The sequence below is a fragment of the Euleptes europaea genome, chromosome 6 (assembly GCF_029931775.1).
Source record: "Euleptes europaea isolate rEulEur1 chromosome 6, rEulEur1.hap1, whole genome shotgun sequence".
In the NCBI taxonomy this organism is placed as follows: Eukaryota; Metazoa; Chordata; class Lepidosauria; order Squamata; family Sphaerodactylidae; genus Euleptes; species Euleptes europaea.
The window spans coordinates 59,614,978-59,640,015 of NC_079317.1; positions in this window are offsets into that span (position 1 = coordinate 59,614,978).

A 25,038-nucleotide genomic window follows, 5' to 3' on the forward strand; every position below is an offset into this window, starting at 1 on the left:
TTGCTGTTACACGACAGCTTCTTCAGCCAAGAGCCTCACTCATACACTTGTCTTCATCCAGCAGTAATTTTTCACAGCTTATTCAGTCCCAGGCAGTAATATTTCACAGTTTATCCAGTCTCATTCTTCTCTGCGCCCAGTAGGCTGCTTGAGAACTTATGTGTATGTGTGACTTATGTATATAAGTGTGAGAAATGGAAGACTTATGTATATAAGTGTGAGTTCGTCATATCATTGTAACTTTGCATGTTTTTGCACTTTTTGAATAACATCACTATTTTGCATATATTGCAAGAGCTTGTTACTATTCCTTTGCACAATGTGACTAGTTAGTGTAGGTGCTTCCTTCTATTAAACCACCAGGTACTAGCTTGAGATCTCTTGCAATTACAACTGATCTCCAGCCGATAGAGAACAATTCACCTGGAGAAAAATGGCCGCTTTGGCAATTGGACTCTATGGCATTGAAGTCCCTCCCCTGCCCAAACCCCACCCTCCTCAGGCTCTGCCCCAAAAACCTCCCACTGGTGGCAAAGAGGGACCTGGCAACCCTACCTCCAGTGTAGTTTTACATTATAACAATAATTGCCAAAGCCCTATGCAAATCAATTTTAATCTTTTGGAAGAAATGGTGAACCAGATGAAGTGTCTCCAGTTACTGAGTCTTTATGGCCAAGACACAGTGACATTATGTTAATTTCTATTTGTTATTCTCTTTATGTTACTCAACCTGTTACTGTGGATAAAGAATTATTGCTTAAGGGGCTTAATTTAGTGGCTGTGGTTGTGCTGAGCACAGGGCACAAAAACAGAACTGGGGCGGGGGGGAATCTGCATTCATGAGCCAAAAATCCCTTAGAGCTGAGGTTCTACCTTTACAGAACAAATAAAGCAGTCAAATGCAAACCTCAGCAAGATGGAGATCAAGGCATCTAGGCATATATTCTGTTCATTATGTCCTACTTCAGCAAATTCCAAACATATCTCCCGTTGCCATTCTGCACATCCTTCTGCTTATGCCACCAATTATCACGTAAAACTGCCTCACTCATACCTTGCAAAGTAGAGCTCACTTCACTCTTTCAATGAGACTTAAGATAACTGTACAGATTATGAATGCTGTGGGAAATGCCTGTATTACACTGGAGTTTACTGCAGCAAATATATATGTTTGTTGCATCATATAGGCATGTACATCGATTTAGGAACACTGATTGTGTCAGATTCCCAAACACATGTACACAGGTATTTCAAGTCGTAAGTACATAATTTTTCATGTTTTCTACAGATGTAGCACCATATTCGGCAGAACTGCCTCTTCTCAGCATGCATCTTTACAACTGGATGTAAACATGCCAAATGTTTCACTATCTACTTTGTCATCACAAGAACCCTGCAGAGTAAATCACTGTTATTCCTTTTGACAGATGTAGATGAAGGTTGACAGTGAGCAGGGGAGGTTTTAGTGATTCTGGACAAAAGTCCAGGATGGGATCCCAGAATCACTGTCAGCCCCTGCTGCTGCTCCCCACTGGGGCCAAGCAAAGGGCAGCCATTGCCCTGGATGAGGCAGGTGGGAGCCATCTTTGGAAGCAGGCTGCAGAAGCCTCAGGTGGAAGGAGCCGGCTGCCTGAACCCTGGACAGGACAGGTGCAAGAGGCTGTCACTGTCAGTGAGCGGCCCAAGCCCTGGACAGGTGCAAGTGGTGGGAGCCTGCCGTCTTCTTTCCCACCTTCTGTCGGTGGAGCTGTGGGTTGTTGCCTGCCCCCGAGCATGGGGCCCTTGGCAGTTGCCCCTGTGGCCTATTGTCTAAGACTGCTCCTGATAGTGAGTTCTCTATGGTGAGTTGCAATAAGTGCAAGACTGGGCTGACCTGCACAGACTCAGCTGCTATCCTAACCTGCCCTAGAGTGCCAAACTAATAGCAAAGCCTCCCCATATCATCAACTTACCATTGGCCACCAGAAATATAAGGACAGGAAAGTTTCTCCGGGAATCTTCAGGCACTCTGGAAATAGCAGCCAGCCACTAAGCTATGCCTTCCCTGCATACAGACTAGCCAAGAAAGCTGTATGAGTTTCATGTTAGCCCTTTCCTCACACAAAACCTGAGGGAATTAATTACAGTTGCCAATTACAGTGCAATCCCCACAAACAAGCTAACTCGTACAACCATCACCTGCCTGCCATTTACGTAATATTCAGTACCACAGTTCCAAACCTCACAAAAGCCATTTGGAAGAGAGGCTTATAAAGTGGCTTGGAGAAAAATGTCCTGTCCCTCTAACAGAGGTCAGTTATGCATGGCTGGTTCGTCTTGTGATTCTCCCATTAATTTCCCGATTATCTGCAGGGATTATGCATGATGTCCCTCTCCCTCTGGACTCAGCTTGCTTCCATTCCACGAGTTCCCTGGGTTTTCCAAACCCTGTTTTATCCCGAAAATAAGCTTACTTCTCAGCTTATCTTGGATGTGAGTAGGTGCATAGTTCAGCTGTGGGTCCATCTTTCCCATATCACAACACACCCTTCCTTCCACCAATTTTTACTCCTCCATCTAAATCTAATCCAGCTCTCCTTATGATGTGTTCTGCATACAGATTGAACAGCTAGGGAGATAAAATACATCCTTGTCTGACACCTTTGCCAATTGGAAACTATTATTTCCCCACATATTCTGTCCTAACAGTAGCCTCTTGCCCAGAGTATACGTAGGTTGTGCATCAGAACAATCAGATTAAGTCCTGGTTTCAAAAGACTTAATAGGCAGGCTTCTGCCAGTGCTGTATTAAGAACACAACAGTATTCTGACTCGTGGCTAAGAATTTGACAAGATGCTGTGGAAATCTTTCCAATTCTAAGCTTTTAGACTAACCCAGGAGTAAGTCTAATTGAACTCAATATGATTTACTTCTGAGTAAACAAGCATACGCTCATACTGCAAATTACTTGGATTCTCCAAAGATTCTGGACAGCTCATAAACACAGTGTTTAACTTTGTGATAATGTACCTTCTATGCTGAGCTCAACCTTGGAGGCTGAAGGAAGTATGGGAAAGTCATATTGAGGTGGACACAACGTATAGCCTTGAGCTATATTGAATACATGCTAATTCTGTAGCGGAGACAAGTCTTAATAAGAAATGTCTGGAAATTGCTGGTGATCCCCATTCATGCAATGTTTTAACTTTTACAGTTCCTATACAGCCAATATATATATATTCTAAAAACATTTTTTTATTGCCATATACAGTTCAAACTATTGCGGTATATCCAGAATATGAGGAAGACGAACCACTCTATCCCACAGATTTTAACAGTACTACATTTTCAGATAACTGCTCAAGTGGCCATTGATTGCACAAAGTTTGGGAGAGCCACTCTGAGTCAAGCTATGGTCAATAAAGGCTGGGTTTGTTTTTGTTTTTGAAGGAACAACTGAAAGAAAGTCTCTTGACAGTTTCTGTTCAAATTATCTCTTAGCAAGGAAAAGGAAACATCTTTAAAAGTACTTAAGTACCAAGTGAGTGACCCTTCACGGCTGGAATGCTGCCTTGCTAATGATGCAGAGGAGAAAAATAGTAATTTCTGGCAGACTGTCTCATGCCAGACAAAAAGGTTTAAAATGCCTGGTCAAAATAAATATTGCTTGGAAATCCTGGCATAGGAAGTGTAACTGACAGCCAAGTCTTAGCTCATCCTGGGGGGCAATCTAGGAAGGCTTCTACTTGTCAGCCCTCATTGCAGTGTGCTGAATATTCTCGGTAACACAGCACTATGTCTCTTCCAGATGTGTACATGCAGATGTTTCTGTAGGGAGTGTGAGAAAGAAACAGGCGAACATGAGAGCTGCTGAATCTTTTTGGGCTACAGTCAGGATCTCTGAGGAACACACATAAGCATGTTTTCAATATGCAGAGTGAAGAGTCTTAAAAAATTTATAATGTCCCAAATTGTGTTGTGTTTCTGTGATATCTTCAAAAGAAAACACTGGAGGGGGAGAGGGAGGGAGGGAGAGAGAGAGAAGCAAGATAAGGGAAACATTCAAGAACAGAGAATCGGCAAAACTGAAAATGTAGCACTGAGAAATGTGTGAAAAACTTCAGTCCTTTCTTTTAAGCACCCCACAAATGGGCCAAAGGACTATTTTATTCACTCTAAAATGCCACTTGATAAGTATGGGTTGGGGCAATGCCAAAAGCAGCAACTGTATGCTTTTTACCCATTACAAATATCAATGGTTGCTTGCTCTTTAAAATATATAGGGTAAATATTTAGGGTAAATTTTTAAAGTTTGGATCCCCACCCTTTCCTTGTAAGCAGCTAGGGACACTTCCAAGAATGGTTGTAGCATCGTCTGGACAAAATGCAAAGGCCAGAAGCTTTGGAGTATTATCTGAGGCTTGAGGAGAAGAGAAGAGGATGAGGTGGAAAGATCAAAATAAGAATCAATGAAAGAAAAATAAACAGGACAATGAAATTTAAAGCCAACCGAAGAGCTGATTAAGAAGATAAGAAGCAGAGAACGGGTTTCAAGTCCCCAAAACACGAATTAATTACTTTGGTTTTTGTGTTATTTCAATTCTGTATTTGTACTTTGTAATTTATGTACTTAACTGTCCGTAACAACTGAAACAACTGGAAACTGACCAACTCAGCTCCGGTCACAAAACCGAGACACAAAACCCCCCAAAATAAGATAAAATAAAACAGCCTAGAATTTCCAAATCTCATGAAACATTAGTGACAGTACAGTATGAAAATATTGTTCATTCATTATGAGCCCCACACTTTGGCAAGAGAGATCAAATACAACTGTAAACTGTGTGACTTGAGACCATATTTATTATTTACCAGGCACATCAATGTGATCTGTACAGAACAAAGCAAACATGACACAACCTCTTCACTGAGATCAGACAATCTGCATATTTTAAAACTCAGTGGATGTATGCACGGAGCCCTAAATGTTTAGAATATAAAAATCACTGCCCTAAATATGTTGTTTCAACCCCCCACAATTTAATGTGTATGGAGTTTTTAAAAAATTCTTCTTGTTTTTTTTGTCGTTGTTTACTATTTTGTTTTTCAAAAGTAGCCAGGGTGTTTGTGCTATAAACCAGTCCACAAATCGCATGCCACGTGCCAGCTATTGTTCCAAAGCAAACTCCATGCAACCTGAAGAAATTACCATTGGACGTCAAGATGGAAGAATCAGAAGACTAATGCATGAAGAACATACAATGCAGAGATGAGAATCCAGGTAGCCACGTTCAAATGGCCTGCCAAGCATTTGATTTATTTATTTAGAAAATTTGCATACCTCTTCTCCAGACCTGCTCTAAGTGCCTCATCATTATAACATTACAAACAATAAAATCAATAAGAACATGCACAAAAACCCAAACAAAATCAATATCAATAAAAACATTACCAATTAAAAATATCCTATAAAAGCAAGACAGAACACAAAAGCATTAGAAACAGAGCCATCTAAAATTATGTTGACAAAACGTTCTGTAGGCTAGGAGCTGAACACATGATAGCTAAAATTATGGGACCCCTTAGTTAAAAGCCTGGGTAAACAGAAACATTTTGACGTGGCACCTAAAAAGATTAAGGTAGGCACCAAGCATGCCTAAAGGAGGAAGGCACTGCAAAGATGAATTGCCACCACCAAAAAACATTGACAAATTACTTGTCAGCATAAGGCTCACACAAAGGCAATTCAACTACCATACTCAGACACTCTTATTCAGTATGAATATACTAAGAAAAAGTGATTAGGGATAGCTAAAATATACACAAATGTCAGAGATTATTCTGGAACCTGCTAGGTAGCTGTGTTGGATCAGTTGCTGTTATTTCCCAGCCACTTATTTATTATATTTATTTATTATATTTCTAGCCCTCCCTCCCCAGCCAAAACCAGGCTCAGCTTCTGGAAGGGACTTTCTTGATTGCTCAGATTCTCCTTTTCCTTGGCATACCTTACATACCTTGAGATTCATTATTCACAAAAGGAAGTATTGAAATGGTACTTCTTGCTGAATTTTCTTCCTGAGGTGATGAATCTAAAAAATTAGCACATACTAAATGGTTGTACAAGAGGTTTAGATCAGACTGATAGCTCAAACTGTAATAAATCCCTATAACTAAGTTATTAATCTAAAAGTTCCCTAGGAACACAAGGATTAAAATTAATGAGCCAAAACTGAGCCAGCTATCTAAACACTTTCATCTATCACACCACTGGCAAAAAGAAAGTACCTCAATTAATGCCAGTGATTCTGAAGCCACTGTCTTCAGTACCAGGCAACCAACAGTTGAAGTCAAGGACAAGTTAACTAAATACATAGATAAACATTATATTAGAGAAAGGTCAACATGGTCTTTTTAAACAAAGACCACGAATAACAAATCTCTCTGTGTGTGTTTTTTCAAAATGCATGTCGCTAAAGGAAGATCCAATCAATATAACACACAAATATTCAAAGACCTTTTGACACAGGTTTTCATCAAAGGACCTTGAAAAATTAAGTTGCTATGGCATAAAAAGGAATGTCCTTTCATGAACTATGTATTTGTTAAAAGATAGGGATGTAGAAGCAGGTCATAGTTTGGAACTGAGAAAGGTTAAAGGTGGTTTAAGGATCATAGTTCTGCTCTTTTTCAATGTACAGAATGACTTGAAAACTAGTTTACACAGAGAAATGACAACAGTCCACAATAGCCATGCGGATTAGCCTTGGATTCCACATGTTAACAGATCACTTCAGGATACAATGGTTCCACATTAACATACCACACCCTCATTAGCACATTATCTTGATTCTTACAGGACAATGATTTGCACATTACATTTAATACTTTGCAGGACAATGACTCAGCTCAAACCCAATCCCCTTCTGACTATATATTACTCTTCCTAAACACTTGACACTGAGAGACACTGTCCTTCAGTGTTACTCCTCTGAAGATGCCTGCCACAGCTGCTGGCGAAACGTCAGGAAAGAAAATACCAAGACCACGGTTACACAGCCCAGATAACCTACAAGAACCAAATAAATTACAATATTTATAGATTATGTCAAAGTGTGTGATTTTTAGAAAGTGTGGTCTGGAGTACATCTTTACACAAAACATAATTAACTCATGGAATTAATTGCTGATAGCCACTAGTTTAGATGTCTACTTTAATCAAGGATTAGACAAAATAATTGGATAAATGTGTTGTGACTAAATAGGTCTTCCATGTTTAGAGATACTGTACTTCTGAGTGCCAGGTGCTGCAGACAAATTCATGGAGAATATGTTATGAATGGCTATTGACCTTGGTTGAATGGTACCTCCATGTTCAGAAGCAGTGTACTGCTGGGTGCAGGAGGCAAATAACAGGGAAGAGCTGTTGTCTTCATGAGCTGCTAATGATCTGAAACAACAAAAAGGATCAAACTGCAGCAAAAAAAATCTGGGGGGGGGAAACAAGGACATTGGCATCTGAATTTTGTGTTTATATCTTTTGTTCCTCTTGTGTTTTGAGAATTCAGATTCAACTGCCCTGAGAAAGAGTTGTAGTGCAGTCCTAAGGGTGGGGATGTGTTCATAGAGCCAACTAGCTGCTACATTGGCATATCTCACAGATATGCTTTTGCCACTACACTAGTCCTGTCTGCCGGTGCAATCCTTCCATGGCTGGCTGTTGGCAGGCCAGTGACAAGGGCTCCTGCACTTGCATAGAAGTGGGCAGGCCCAGGGGCATGGTGGGAGTTAGTTGGATTCCTAGGCCATTCCAGGCCGGGAATGCCCCCCAACAGCAGGGGAAAGTTACACCATCAAAAAAGATGGTGTAACCCATAATGGCACTTGCACATGGAAAATCCTGCCACCCTACTGGTGCGTCCCCACACACAAGGTCCGGTGAACACACATGAAGCTGCCTTATACTGAATCAGACCCTTGGTCCATCAAAGTCAGTATTGTCTACTCAGATGGCAGCAGCTCTCCAGGGTCTCAGGCAGAGGTTTTTCACATCACCTACTTGTTGGAGCACAGGATGCCAACTACAACAGCCCCCAATCACCTCCCTCCCCAGTGGCAGCCAAACCCCCTCCTCAGCACCTAATCACTAGGGTTGCCAACCTCCAGGTACTAGCTGGTAATACCTTGCTATTACAACTGATCTCCAGATGATAGAGATCAGTTCACCTGGAGAAAATGGCCACTTTGGCCATTGGACTCTATGGCATTGAAGTCCCTCCCCTCCCAAACCCCACCCTCCTCAGGCTCCACCCCAAAACCTCCCACCGGTGGCAAAGAGGGACCTAGCAACCCTACCAGATCTCAGCTTGAGACCCTGGAGAGCCGCTGCCGGTCTGAGTAGACAACACTGACTTTGATGGACCGAGGGTCTGATTCCGTGTAAGGCAGCTTCATGTGTTCATGTGTGTGTACCAATCACTGGGCCCCCAGCCCTAGATAAACCTCTGCCACAACACCCCATAACCCATTAGGAAGGGGCGCAGCATGGGACTCTGTCCTTGTGTTGGCTTCCACAGCTAAGGCCAGTGATGTTTTGATGTGGAGACAGTCCAAGGCCGCCCCTCCCCACCATTGTCCATGCCATGCAGTAATAACAATAACAAATTTTATCTATATCCCGTCCTCCCCAGCAAAGCGGGCTCAGTGGGGCTAACAACATGTAGAAATACAGCGTGATCACCCTTTATATAAAATACAAATATAATACAGAATAATTGATTTAAAATACAATAATTGCATCCCATCCTAATGGCACCTAAAAACTATCTAAAGGTGCTCATGCCTCCATGTTCGCAATCCTGGGGCGGGGGGAGGGAGGATGGAGATGGAGAAAACATAACAGTAGGGCATCATACAGGGGAAGTAAGGAAGGGGGAAAGGAACAATAAGAAAAAGAAAATATAAGAGGATTAACCCAGGTAAAAGGGAAAGAAAAAAGAAAATGGAAAAGAAAACAAGGGGAAGAGAGGCCGGTTGTTTGTGAGCTCCCATCGCTATCTTCAACCATAGGCCTGCCGGAACATCTCTGTCTTACAGGCCCTGCGCAACTGAGTTAAATCTTGCAGGGCCCGGGTCTCATTAGATAGAGAGCTCCACCAGGCTGGAACTAGGGCCAAAAAAGCCCTGGTTCTGGTTGAGGACATCCGGACAGTTTTCAGGTCAGGGATCTCCAATCAGTTTGAACCAGCAAAGCACCCTGAGGGGTATATTGGGAGAGACGGTCCCGCAGATGCAATGGGTCCCAGACCATTTAGGGCTTTGAAGGTTAACACCAAAACCTTGATCCTGATTCGGTAATCCACCTGGAGCCAGTGCAGCTGACGACGCACCGGCTGGATATGGGCTCTAGACTGTCTGATGAAGGGAGCTTTGACTCTCGAAGGCTTATACCCTGAAACTCTTGTTGGTCTCTAAGGTCCTACTGGACTCAGATCTAAATGTTCTACTGCAGACCAACATGGCTACCCTCTGAAAGAACTGCATTGTACGTGTACGTAGGCTAAGCTACTAATTAACAACCACCCTGCTCTATCCTCACAATTCCTTGCCAAACCCTGTAAGCTTCCTTAATTTTTGCCCTTTGCTTGACTCACATCCTTATCCCGGACACAACCCAGAGAAAACTAGGCTTGTTTAATAGGACATGCGTGTCTAATTATGTACTTAAATCCCATTCATTGCATTGGGAGAGGTGTGCCAAACTTTCTCTAAATAATGGGTGGCTCCCATTATTTAGAAACACCCTTAATTTTTTTTTTGAATCTTTGGAAGGAGGTCTGGTTTGGGGGCTGGAAGTTCAGCCTGTGCCGCAGCCTGACCATTATCTCTTCAAGGCATGGCTGAATGTGGCACTGATGCTCGGCAGGGATGGAGAATCAGGGGGAATGTGGAGATTTATGAACCTGACTGTTTTTTTGGAATGCCTTGTGGGATTTTAAGATCCCGCTTGACAGCTCTGTTGAGACTGCAGTGAGAACCTGGAATGAGAGGTTCCTGGAAGCTATTGACATCCCCCCATTGACCTCTCCCACCCTTGAGGCTTAATCCTGCATCTTGGTTTACTATGGAGTTAGGTGCCTTGAAGAGGGCTGAGAGACATCTAGAAAGCTGTTGGTGGAAAACCCAAACTAAATCTGACAAGCATGTGCTATAGAGCTCACTGGAAGACATATCAATGCCGGATTTACGTATAAGCTAAACAAGCTATAGCTTAGGGCCCCACTCTCTTGGAGGCCCCCCCAAAATTTAAAGGAAATATACTTCTTAATTGTATTTCAGTTAAACAATTACTTTGATAAAATACATATTTTGTTATGTGCAAATGGCTTTAGATACCTATTAGGTTGATAAATTACCATATAGCATATATTCAACACAAAAAACAGCGACAATTTGTTGTTGACAAAAGACAGCTGGACATATAAAGGGCCCCATTACCCTCAATACCCTAGGGCCTCATCAAACCTAAATCCGGCCCTATGAAGCAGCAGTGACAGCAGCAAAGAAATCCTGCTTCTCTGCTACCATTGCATCAGTAAGTACCAGCTACTTAACTCCAACCATTGCTACTGCTATCCAAATATTCATGTGCCATTTTGCCTTGAAAGGTCAGAGCCTCTCTCCATGGAGCAGCACAAACTGCAGACAGTATGCCAATGCACTCATTTCATGCCCACGTGCTGTCTTAAACGTTACTCCTTAGAGTCCATGTGTCTTCTTGGCACTTTCCCGGCAGGCAGTCCTGCAACAGGGCAGGGGCAAAGACGAAGCCTAATCAAAGTGTAGTGCTGATCACAAGATGAGCCCTACTACATGCACCACAGCTGCAGTGATGTTTGCACATCTAGTTGCTCTGCTGCAGGATTACCAGCTCTCTTTCTCTAACCTGGCTCCTGACACTTGTTTGACCAGCAAAGCCATATTGAACATGGGCATGCAGTGGCAGGGAAACCTTAATCTCTTATTCTCCTGTCTGTCAGTGCAGCTTTCAAAGGTACATGGGCCTTGCTAGAACAAGAAAGTTGGCAACCCCCCAATCATCTGACTCACTTTCAGAACACCATTCCTGATGCTGTTCAATATACATTAGGATTGTTTCACAGCTGTTTCTCTGTATTAATGGGACCTCCACCTTCTGCTCAACAACAGCTTCAACTATCTTCATGATGGTATCTTCTTCACTGAGAAGGGGATGAGAAAGTCCTCCTCTGTCTGGACAGTTGTACTGAGCCCAGCTTGCTGGGAATGAGGGCAGGCTATAAATGCAAATAATAATAATGATGATGATGAAGATGAAGATGAAGATGATGATACTCCAATAACATGGAATGGCATGCTTCTCAGGGTTTGCATTCTCCCATATCACAGCTTATGTGATAAATCATACAGGCTACATAACAGAGAGAGGAGTTAGAAGACAGTGGTTGCTGGGGTGATTAGCTTGGGGCTGTGGTAATTAAGTTCGTGAATCCAGGGGTGTGAAGACAGTGTGAAGATGATGGGTAGGTGTGAAGACAAACAAATGGAATGTAGGGCAGCCATTTAGAGTAAGCAGCCCATCCCCAGTGACTGGATTTGATAGGGCAAAACGCTGACTGTACTTTTATGTGGGACTCCTCCCAGACATGTTAAACCTGTGCTGTTCAAAAGCTCTGTGCCTTTTCCTACAGACTTTCGTACCGTGGTATATATATACATGGCTGGTTTCAGGCCCAGGGCTAGCAGGGGATTTCAGGTGCCTGTGATGTCTCTTTTATCTTGGGGTTCAATTGGCTATATAATTGGGGGAATGCTTTACCATGCATGCGATGTGGGTGTGAGTCCTGTCTTCACCGGTTTTTTCTGCTGATGGGATTGTTGCTGTCCAAAGGTAAAGTTTGTCTCCTCTTTCTATTCGGAGGGACATAGTTTTCTTATTCCTGTTTACCACATCATTAGCCTATTCCACATGTGTGGTTTTGGTCAGTTTTGGCCCTAAACACCTTGACTTTTTCCTCCCTTTTCTGCATGTGTTTTGCACCTAAAGAAGAACCTTCCATTTCCCCTCAGCTTTTCTCCAGCTTTTTTACAAGCACGTTTACCATGTGTGTTTTTTTCTCAAGCCAATTCTGAGTCGGCTTCACTCAACATGCAGAAATGCCCTGTTCAGGTTTTTTTCCACTGCCCATTGAGGCCCATCCACACCAAACCTCCTCAATTGATTCCCCCCCCCCCATGCCTTTCTTCTTCCCTCCACCTGGGGCTTCCTCGCTCCTTTTAAAAAACATTTTAAAATAATGCAAGATATGCAGAGGAATCTGCTTGTGTTCAGCAAGGCTCTTCTGGTCAGCCTGGCTGCTATGAAACTGACCAGAAAGTGATGTGACAATGAAACTGACCAGAAGTAGATGGCACATGCCCTTTTTCACTATCTTTCCTGCGATCTGGTCAGTTTCATAGTCACATCGCTTTCTGGTCAGTTTTTTTTTTTTAACGGTGATATAATATCATTATATCAATGGAGCATTAAAGCAATAGTCTCAACAGGTTCTCTGAATTTCCAGCTTTCGTTAAAAAAAAAAGCAAGTCTCTATCCCCTTCCCTCATGGTGATATAATGAAAAAGGGAAAGTGGTAGAGACTTTTGTAAAAAGTTCTTCAGAATCTGATCACACTGACTTCAGTTCTTCAGAATCACAGAGTAACTCCTGATCCAAAATCTATTTACTTAAGGGATCCTTGTATGTCCATTGCTGTTTTAAAGATAACCACTTTTCAACTTGATGGCAGATACGTATGGACATACTTTTCAAACTTGTTTACTAATTAAATCTGGTGTTACCTCAGCAGCAAACATCATTACAGGCTCGTTTTTTGCAGTCTGAAACTTAGTCCACCTCCATGGCACTTCTGTAAATGTGTCTTCACTTCATTATTCCTGATTATGTCACCACCTGTCAAATAATTGAGATCACTTACTTCAAAAAGTGTGAAACCATAACCATCTTTCAACACAGGCAACACAACTTCATTTGCTTTCTTGAAAGCTGAATCCTTGGGGTATTTTATGGCCAACAGAATCCTCAAGAGCGGTCGCTTATTTTTCAGGGACATTTCCAGGTATACATTGTGATACAGGGCACCTGTTCCAAACGCTCAGGATTCTGATTCCAGATCTACAACTAATGAGAAGACCTCAGCTTGGAGAAGAAGAGCAACAGCAAGATATTTGGAATCCCTTTGTCTTCCATAAATGCAGAAGTCATCTCTAATTTTGTTATAGCTTTGCTGGCTGGATATTACTGATATGAAAATGGAGGTGATCTTGGTTGCATGTAAAAATAGATTCTTCACAGTGTCTCTACTTCAGAAGAGTGTCTACTAGTAGACTGATGGTCACTTCTTCTGAGCACATGTTACGCTTCTTTAAAATTCCTCCCAGTGCATATTTATAGCAATGATTTACATGGCACACAAATTTGGTGACTGCCAAGTATGAGTCTTTTGTGATATCATTTCTAATATACGCTGCTTCCAAGATCAATATTTCTTCCATTTCAATTTGTAGTCATTTTGTAATTGTTTTCAGCCTTACAGATAATGCACTTGCTTAAATTGGCATTATGTTCTTCTTGTAACTTCCTAGGACAAGGCTCCCCAACCTTTTTGAGCCCGTGGACTCTTTTGGGATTGTGACACAGGGAGGTGGGTGCAAACACAAAATGGCTACCAGAAGAGGTGGTACCAACCATAAAATGGCTACTGGAAGAGGCAGAGCCAAATACAAAATGGCTGCCAGAAGAGGCGGGGCCTACCATAAAACCACACACTTACTTTTAACATTTTATTTCAGATATTTACATCTTATCTTCTCTCTATGAGCAAAGCAAATCACAAGTATGGAACAATTTAAATATAAAAAATATACACAATTAAACAGTGAATCAGAATCAGATAACCTTTATTGGCATAATAATATTGATAGTCACAAGGTCAGAGATAACAGATAATACATATCTAGATTAAAATTGAGTTTGAATCTTAACCTTAACAACTTCTGCCAAAAACTCCACCACCTTCACTGTAACATCAGTTGTAATGTCGTTCAGCAAGAATTGGCAAGTGGATGATCTATAAGGGGCCATCCATTTGCTGACTAAGGGTAATATAATTTTTTTACGGGGTTCTTCATGTAAACGACAATCTAAAATAATGTGATGTAGACAGTGTTGTTAAGACAGTGTACCAAGCAAGAGAGTCACGTCAGTTTCTTCACTTTTATCAGAAACAAGAGGGCTGGTTTGTAGCAAGCTGTTACCTTCATTCTTTCTTTGGTAGACTACTATAAAATAAGGGTAGAAAGAGAATATATTCAGATTTAGGCTCTCTGCTCTTTATGGCACACAGAAATCACAAATTATTAGGAGGCTCAACGTATAAAACACAACTCACCAGACTAGTGCGAGGTTTGACACTGCATGTCATCTGCAAGTTTTCAATAATTAGGGGTATAATATATGGCACCTCACAGGCAGGTATCCAAATGGTCGTCTGTCTTTTTTTGTTTTTTTGCAAGCAAGTTTGCAGCTATAAAAGATGAAATGGTGGTGTTTTTGCGTTGCACCCCAGGCTTGAAGAACAGTGACTGTTTGTCGTGGTACAGGCGAGGAGCGAGGGCTGTAAGCGTAGTCTGGAGAACAGTCCAAGGTCATTCACAGTGAAGGCAGAGTCCGAGATATCAATACAGGCAAGGGAAGTCCAAAGCGTTAGTCAGAGCCAGTCCAAGAAGTCAGGATACCAGGAATCCAATGGATAGCAGGGAAACAAGGCAGGTACTCAAGGAGGTTGGTGACAAGTTGCTTGCACAACAGCCAAGCCTAACTGATGGCTTAAATCCCTTCCCCTGCTGCTGTAGCAGCCAGCTGATGCTGATGAGGCTGAGTTCACAGGTGGTGCTTCAGCCCTGCTCTTCCTCATCACTGCTACTGGGGAGGTTCCTCTGTAAAGCCTTCAGCCTAGCACTCTGCCGTCTCTGCTGCATTGCCAGACGGACCTGTTTTCTTCTCTGCTCCAGTGGCCCTGGCGAGGCCTCTGCAGACACTGCATGTTGCAAGGTGTCAGGTCCAACTGGAGTCCTTGAGTTGGCAGGCTGCAGACATGGTGAGTCATCTCCTGACTTTGGCTGATCCTCTATTCTGGCCTCTACCTCCTCTTCATCAGAGGAGGTCTCTGCAGGCTGACTCTCTGCAGGCTGACTCATGACACTGTTGCAAGGCCAATTGTGATTTCAGTTCAGAGGTTTTCTTTTTACAAATCTCAGAATAAAGTGGCTAGTTCTTTGACAAGGTGTCTCAAAGTTGTGTCTCAAAGTGTCTTTCAACGTTGTGCTTTTGGGTGTTTGCAACAGCCAAAGAGACCAACAAACACAGAGATTTGCCTTTCGCATCTACAAACAGTATCTTTCCTCCCATTCAGAACTGGAAAAGTAGGTCCTGTTGTTGTTTGCTTGGTTCCCCACTCATTTCGACAAGTGTAAAAAGCAGAAAAATATTAAATGCGCAGTTTCTTGCCCCTTCCCCAAAGCAGGAGCCTTCCCACTCTACCTTTACTCTGCCCCCCTCAAGCCAGCCAACCACCTTTCCTCCTGGGAAGGTGTTTTAAAATTAAAATCACTGGGTTCCATTGTCCAGGCACACTGTCTTCTTGAGCAACTCAATCTCCATGGTGAAACACACCTCAATTTCCCCGACCATGGATAGTCCCAAGCCAAACTGCTTCTGAACTTTGTGGTAGTAGTTAGCATTGGCAAGATACCAAACAGCCACTACAACTTGCTTCTTCATGGTGATACACATCTTGGTTTTCTGACATTGCAGCCTTCCACTCAGGGCAGATACAACCTACACAAACATTTGGCTGGTCATAGGGAAATTGTACACACACTGCTCATTGTGCCACGTGCCGAGAATGAAGTTCTCCCAGCATTCTTTGCTCCTTGGGAAGACCCAGTGCCGACATGAAAAATGCAAAGCCTGCAATGGGTCTGCCATTTTTGCCTGGCACGGTTGGTGTTCCAAAGGATGTTAGAAAGCCCAGAAACCCGCTTGGCAACTCTGGAGGAACAGCAGGCACAGCGGAGTTTTCTCCTTCTCTTGAGCTGGTGCAAATAAACTGTGCTTGCATTCAGAGAAGATCTCAGGCACAGCAGGAACAGGTTGACCATGGAGAGAAGCACATTGTGCATGCTGAGGGCTCTGTTTTCTTCCATAACCATTGGATTCAGTTGTGGAAAGTGCAATGATGAACCTCCAGTTTCTGAACCAATTGGTAAAACGGCGTCAAATCCTGGCAAGCTGGTTTTTTAAAATGTAAAGACCCCAAGACCACCTACCACATGGTGGCAATCCCAATGACTAATCAAATGGCTACATGACAATGGTGACACTTGGTGACATTCATGACAACATAGCAGCATTATAATGCAATTGCTCATGTGCAAAAAAAGGCGGGGTGGCATTACACCACGATGATGTGAATCACCTGCTGCAGAAAAATTGAATATTTTGTCGGGATGGCTGGATGCAATACAGTGGATGCAATCAGCTCCCAAAGCTGGTAGTTCCATGGGGAAAGGCTGCTGTGTGCAATGGCTGCAGCCAAGTCAGAGCTGCAGCTTTTGATTTCACCGCAGGGAAAACTAGAAGTCAGTCCTATGCATGGAAAAGATCGAGGTTTCCTTAATCAGTTTTGACTTGTCTATGGGGTCTCTGCTAGGCCCTGAATTACCCTAGACTGGGCAACCATTTTTGGAACCCTGTGCACAAGGGCATATATACCCAGCCACATTTTTTTGGCACTTGCTCCTCTTGCTGCAGGACGAGGCTGACTAGATAAATGAGGATGGAAGGAAAAGGAAGCAGACCAAATGTATGGGAGGGGTTAGTAAAAGAAGAAGCCAAATGGCTGAGAGGCTTGGTCTTTTTGCATAAGCTCTCTTCAATGAAGAGTTCATTGAGCGCAAGGTTTCACATGCTCACCAACAGGAATTAGCTCAAGGAAAATAATCTCCTTATTTTGTTTCCATCTTTGTTTACAGTATCTTGTAAAACAAATCTTACCAAGGATGTGTTCCAGCTAACTGAGATAATAAGCCTCTCCACTGAACATTTATTTGTTTTTCTTGAGTATCAAATGCTTTCCTACATTAGACAGATTTTAGAAATGAGACAGACAGCACAGATAGTATTTAAGAATTCACTGCAGCATCTGTTTCTTTAGCATTTGAGAGACATGGAAGTCAGTCTGAGAATGACTAGACATAAGGACTACAGAAGAAGGGGAAGACAGTATTTTTGTGAGTGACAAGAACCCTGCAGGAGTAAACAAGTTATCCTACGTCTCTCAAACAACTTCTTGCAGAACTAGTTTCTAATTTGACCTAAATAAAAGGTTAGGGTACACTGACAGCCTGATCTTAAGCAGTTTTACTTATAAGTCCCTCTGTGTTCAATACCAGTTGCAAACATATGCATTCTTCTTCTGGAATAAGACTTACTAAACACAGTGGGCTTATAAATCAAATAAGCCAATTTAGGATAAGGCTGCACTCCTATACCTACTTACTTGGGGGTAAATCCCATGGTACATAGTGGAATTTACCCCAGTCATGGGGCAGCCCTGACAACCCCTAAGTAAACATGCACATATTCAGAAAGTTCAGAGCTCTCGACATGAAGACTAATCAGTACGCTTGGGCCTTCCTACTCTTAAACCTTAGTAAACATGGGTTGATGAGACAGGGATATCAGGGATGACATTTTGCTTTATACATCATCGACCATGGACAGAATAGTGACTGTCTACATAATACGCTGTGTGTATGTATAAAGTGCCATCAAGTTGCAGTCAACTTATGGCAACCTCATAAGGTTTCCAAGGCAAGAATGGCCTTTCTCTGCATGGCGACCCTGGTATTCCTTGGAGATCTCCCATGCATGTACTAAGCAAGGCCGACCCTGCTTAGTTTCTGAGATCGGACAAGACCTGTGAGCTTGGGGCCTCACAGCATTTTAAAATAGGGTTGCCAGCTCCAGGTTGAGAAATACCTGGAGATTTTGGGGGCGGAGCCTGAGGAGGGTGGGGTTTGGAGAGGGGAGGGACTTCAATGCCATAGAGTCCAATTGCCAAAGCAGCCATTTTCTCTTGGTGAACTGATCTCTATTGCCTGGAGATCAGTTGTAATAGCGGGAGATCTCCAGCCACCCCCTTGAGGTTGGCAACCCTAATTTTAAAATAACTTTAAAATGGCAACGATATCCTTGCTGTCACACCTAGCTTGATTCTCAGAGACACAAATCCAGTAACTAGGTTTAGCAACAAATCCAAATAATTCTGTCCCCATATCTACTCAGGAAATGCTATCACAAGATTTCATAGAATCATAGAGTGGGAGGGGACCACAAGGGTCATCAAGTCCAACCCCCTGCACAATGCAGGAAATTCACAACTACCTCCCACCACACACCCCTAGTGACCAGAAGATGGCCAAGATGCCCTCCCTCTCATCCTCTGCCTAAGGTAACAGAATCAGCATTGCTGACAGATGGCCATCTAACCTCTTCTTAAAACCCTCCAGGGAAGGAGAGCTTACCACCTCCTGAGGAAGCCTGTTCCATTGAGGAACTGCTCTGATTTATTAATATCAGCCATGCCATCAGGGGTTCATTCACAGACTCATTCTTCAGTTTCACATATTCAATATATCAATAGATAACTATTACATTGAATATATATCATGTTTCATCTTACCCTTCTTCCCAAGAATTCTGGAAACAATGCATGGCCCTTCTACAAACAATGCATTTCTGCTGTCTATATTAACTCTCATTTGATAGCAAATGGTAAACCATCCAGAAACCAGCCTCACACAGTATAGTCTACTAATTAGCTCAAAGTCATCATACTACTTCAACAATTTTTTTTTCCAAAGAAAGGCTAGTGGTAAATTGTTAAACCAGATTTTATCAGCAAACATTATTTGCTACATTAATCTGCCACTTTTCATCCACCAGGAAACTCAACATTGGCTTACTTAGGGTTCCCAGGACGTCTTTAATTCAGTCACTGATGTGAGCCAGACCTACCCAGCTTCAACAAGTTTGCAGCATCATGCGACTTTCAGCCAAGGTTGTATTCTGTTCAGTTCAGGCTTAAACTGGGCTCTGTCACCCCCACCCCACATGCATTGCTAGAAAGATAGCATTATCTTATTGACTGTTGGTTTCACTGGATCTCTCTGATCTTAAAGGTAAAGGTCCCCTGTGCAAGCACCGGGTCATTCCTGACCCATGGGGTGACGTCACATCCTGACGTTTCCAAGGCAGACTTTGTTTAGGGGGTGGTTTGCCAGTGCCTTCCCCAGTCATCTTCCCTTTACCCCCAGCAAGCTGGGTACTCTCTGATCTTATCTTGTGCATATTTGGACTCTGCATAGAAATGTTACAGACCTACTGCCATGCAATGTGTTTCATGGCCTTTGGCCCCACTGTTTACAAATGTCTTTTTCTTTGTGCCCATATATCTCTGCCAACTGAAGATAACGTTTTGTGTATCCGACAAACTGGGCTGAGGTCCAAGAAAGTTTATGCCACAACATCTTAATCTATACATCAATTAAATATTTTATAACTTTCCTTTCCTTTATGGCTCAAGGAGGCTAACAATTCAAAATTTAAACCACTCATATTTAAATAAAACTTGATTAACCATGCCCAGTAAAATTATTCAAGCTCAAACCCCATTAACAGCTTTGCTGCTTCCTAAAAACTTCAATGGATGACACCTTTCTCGCCTCCATCATCAGCCCGTTCCACAGTGTGGGACCTATCATTGAAAAGGATCAGGCTCTGGTAGATGATCGGGGGTGAGTGGGTGGGTGGGTGTGGGGGAGGAGAAGCCTTAAACAGGATGACAGCCAGAAGGTGGCCGCTAGAGGACAGTAATTGGTACATGGGGACATAGGGGAAGAGATGGACCTTCAGATCCATGGATCCTAAACCATTAAGGGTTTTTAAGGTCATAAACAGCACTTTAAATTGAATTTGGAGACAAACTGGAAGCCAGTGTAGCTCTTTTAAACTAGGCAATTTCCATGGCCTAACCTCGGACCAGCCCTGACCTGGATGGCCCAGGCTAGCCTGATCTCGTCAGATCTCAGAAGCTAAGCAGGGTCAGCCCTGGTTAGTATTTGGATGGGAGACCACCAAGGAATACCAGGGTTGCTGTGCAGAGGAAGGCACTGGCAAACCACCTCTTGCCATGAAAACCCCAAAAAGGGGTCACCATAAGTCGGCTGCGACTTGAAGGCACTTTACACACACACACACAACTTCAGACCATAATCAGGCTGCTGCATTCTGAACTAGTTGCAGTTTCTGAATTGTCCTCAAGAGCAGCTCAGCACATTACAGGAGTCCAGTCATGAGATTACAAAAGCACAGACTAGCATGGAGAGGTCAGCAGAGTCTAAGAAAGGGGAGAGTTGGTGAAACAAATGCAGCTGACAGCTACCGTTGTCAACCTGCTTTAAAAAACAGCAAGACTGGGCCCATGAGCATTCCCAGTCTCTTTACCTACCCTGCCCATGCCAACTCCGTGCCATCCGAAACAAGTGGGTCTCTATCCCCCCAAAGCATTTGCTTTCCCTGATAAACTTTTGGCATAAATGTTGAATACAAAACAGAAAATGTAATATTCCATTAGTTATTTTTAAAGGAAAGAGGCTGGTTTTGCACAAAATGAAAAAGTTCGTAAAATAATTTTAAAAACCTTTATATCGATTTATAGTCATCAGATAAACGTCATCAGAACACAGCCATTCAAAGACCTATGAGGTGCCAGTTACGTTAGCAAAGAAGGCCTTCTTTTCGGCTAACATTGCATTGGCTGAATTTCATCCAGCAAAGTTATTTAGAGTCATCTGGACCTGATGCTCTTCAATGGAACAACAAAAAAGGGGGGAGGGGAACTTGACCAAATTGTTACGCCACACACAGGGGTCTCCTTTATTGGGGGAAATGAGCTGGAGATTAGATAGAGCTATGCGAGAGGCTGGTGTGGAGACCTTTTAACCAATTACACCCTAGGTGAGCAAGCCAGATGGAAAGCAACCCAATAACGAGTAGGCTTTTATGGATTTTAAGGGTTTTATTAAAAGTAATCAAATAGGGTAAAAACACACACAAACAAACCATTCCTAACACAGAGAGAGCTAAGAAAGTAAAGGTTTGAGATTTCCAAGCGGGCTATGTTTACCTTCCTGCAGAAAGAGGTTCCAGAATGGCAGCAGCAGAGAAAGCTTAGCAATGATCAGCACTACTAGCTAGGAAAACGATACACAAAGGTATTGTGGCTTCACACTTTGGATCCAGGAAGTGTTAGCACCTTGACAGTGGACAATAGTTAAACCCCTTAATGTAGCTGGAGGCTATGACTGGCAATGTTTCCACATTGCTAGTGACAAAAGGCTTGATTGCCCGCAACAGGATTAGACAATAAGAACATAATAAAATGATGGCTGGATACTAGACATTAAGTGATAGACTTGAAGATTAAGGTGGGGTCCTGAATGTGAGTCATAGAGGGGCTTGGCAAGAGCCTAGATGGGATTAAGGGAACTTTTGAATGGACAGACTGGATTTGACAGGGCATGAGCATCCTACTGCAGTAAGAAGTATAGAAATGCAAACGGCTTATCTTGGTCTTCTTTGTCTTTGCGGCTGCAAACTTTCCTTTTTGGGGAGGGTATGGCTCACCTTTTGCTGTTCAGACCCTGTCATTTCACCTCAGCCTTGCACAACTAAGATGGATGCCAGGTGACCCATGTCACCCCCGGTTACATGGCACTGTGCCATCCCTGTGCACCAGCTTTGGCCCTGTACACCATGTAGGGGGTGTCCCAGGATGGCCCAGGGTCTGGTCTGAGGCCATTACAAAATATGTAGGCAGAGCTTCAAAGGTTGAGCTACAAACTATACAATATAACAAAACAACCACATTTATTTCAAGGTGTACACAGTAAAGTTGTTAAAAACACAGGGTCTGGAATATAGGCTACATATTAAAATCAGTTATAAAATTCGTATGCACAGTTGATATACAATGTAAATGACCAATGCTTGACCAGACACATTTTGGCCTGAGTAGGCCTTCCTCAGTGGTCACAAATACATACTCTTCACTCTAATTTGGAAATCACCTATGATGATTTTGCTTGATTCTTTGTGGACAAAGTCTCTTTCTTCTGGTCCAACCCAGATGCCAGTTTGAGGTAGATTCTGCGCTGGGAGTATTGTGACCTCTTATCAGAGCTCTGTGGATAATTTCAGGTTGTCTCCCTGTCTGATTTTGACAGAGTGCTTGGGGTTGTGAAGTGGGGTTGCCAACCTCCAGGTAGTAGCTGGCGATCTCCTGCTATTACAACTGGATCAGTTCGCCTGGAGAAAATGGCCACTTTGGCAATCGGACTCTATGGCATTGAATTCCCTCCTCCCCAAACCCCGCCCTCCTCAGGCTCTGACCCTAAAACCTCCCGCTGGTAGCGAAGAGGAACCAGCAACCCTACTGTGAAAGCCACTTCCTGCATGCTGGATCCTTGCTTACCCTGGCTATTAAAATCATGCTAGGAGAAAGTGAACCCCCCCCCTGAGAAAAGTTCTAACATGTCCCTCTTAAAAGAGGTGTTTCCTTCATGGCTGAAGAATGCTGTGATTAGATTTTAAGAACTCACTTTTTATAAGAGGGAATGCAGGTAATTATTGAATTATGTCCAGTTTCCCCTTCTTAGACAATGTGATTGAATAGGTTGTGGCAGAACTGCATTTCTGGATGAAGCATCTTCCTTTGACCCATTTCATTCTGGTTTCAGGCCATGATCTAGGACTGAAACGGTGTTATTGGCCTTGGTTGATGATCTCAAGCTATTGACTGGATAACAGCAAACCATTGCTGCTGATACTATTAGATTTATCAGCAGCATTTGGTGTGGTTCATCATAGTATTTTGGTGGAGTAACTACAATCAATGGTTGAGGTAAAGATACAGATCTTTGTTGGTTTTCATCTCTTTTTGTTGGCAAGCAATGAAGAGTTTCCGTAGCAGAGAGAGAATCAACTAATTGGGACCTGACTTGTATGGGGCGCCCCGAGGGTCTGTTTCATCGCCAATGCTCTTTAATCTTTACTTTAAACCTTCGGCCAAGAACATTAGGAGCTGCAGAGTGTGTTGTCACCAATCTGTGTACGACACCCACCTAAAATCTCATTGTTTAAGATTGTGGAAGCAGCTGTAAAGCTCATGGAGCAGTGTTCACACAGCATTCCCTTTGTGGTGCCCTCTTTTAGGATTGTCGATCAGTTAAGTTATAGGCTTTTTTTCAGTGATAGGTCCAGTCCTCTGAAATGGCTTACCAGAGTGGATGCAGAGGGTGCCTTTACTCGCTGTGTTCAGGAAAGCACGTAAGACAGGCAGATGTGGCTGCATTTTTAATTATTTGTGTGTTGTTTTTGTCTTGTTAATAGAGGAACAGGCAACCCCCTGTGACCTATGCCAACTGCAGCGCACCAGACCCTCGGTTGACACTCAGAGCAATCAAAGCACTAGTAGGACTGCTCAGGCCAGCAGTGTGGGTGAAAGCAACAGGCCTGACAAAGGCATGTCATTGACTCTGGGTCCACTACAAATCCCTGAGATGCTGGCAGGGTCTTTGGAGCTTGGCTCACTTCAGACATGTCAAGTCACGGACAACCCTCACCTCCCTCCATTTTTGTTGCTGGCACATCAATATCTTCACAGGTAGACAGTAAATGTTTTCAGCACTTGGGCCAAAAAGGTTGCCTACTTTTGGACTGCTACGTTGGTTTGGTGTACTTGCAACTTGCTGTTGCTTTGTTAGCCGCTTTGAGTCTAAGAGATAAGGCAGGATGTAAATATTTTAAATAAACAAGAATATTGCAGAGGGGGAAAAAGTAATTTTAGATACCAGAAGGAGTGTTCAGAAGAAGAAAATATGGTGAAATCTAAAATAAAGCTCCAAGCCCTGACGGTTTTACTTTTGAATTTTGTAAGATTTTTTAGGAATTACTGTACATCCATTTACAAAAATAATGAAATGCATTTACAAAAATAATGAATGCTGTAAAATATGTACTTCACAGATCTTTGGCCTTTGTGTGTTGACAGTTACTTCAGTAGGAAAGTGGTGGGGGAAGAAAAAAAAACTTATCCCGTTAAGTCCACAAGACTTATTTTTTTTGCCAATCTCACCATACGTTTTACTGTAACTCTTTTGTCCACCCAAAAAGCTACTAAGTTGGAACATTTGAAGCAGTTTTATTCAATTTAAAAGTGCCAGGCCACTGTTCTACTTTGACAATGCAAAAAGTAGCGACTCCATCCCGGGGTTGCCAGCTGTCTGGAAAGAAAATATTGTGTACCTTTAATATATGGTTAATGTGTGGAAGCGGAATCTTTTCATGGCATGGAGATGAATATCAACCCATTAAGCCTCAGGGCCTTTTCACAGGCAGTTGGCAACCCAACCCCGGCCCCCAAGAAAAAGCTCAGTAGATAATATTCCCCCAAACCTATGTATTTATGGATGAAGGGTATGCATTTCGACAAGAAGACATGTTTAGATTTTATCTCTAAAAATGAGCAGAGACAGAATATAGAGATATCCCCTCTCCCCAATCTTGGGCTTCTGCCTTCATGATAGCAGAGTGATCTGAAGTGGAAAGCTGAACTTTAGACTTGGTCACTGGCTGAGTGGATTATACATATGAGGTTCCCAGTTCCTTATTTGCTAATTCAGCCACAAATAGTGATGATACTTACAGGGCTCTGCACACCAAAATGAGCTTTGGACCATTACAGATACAGGGGACCCTGCCTTGCAAGGGGATATGTGCTGTTCTCTTGTCTAAAACCTAGCTTTAGCATTAACTAGTCCCAAGAAGGGTGCCC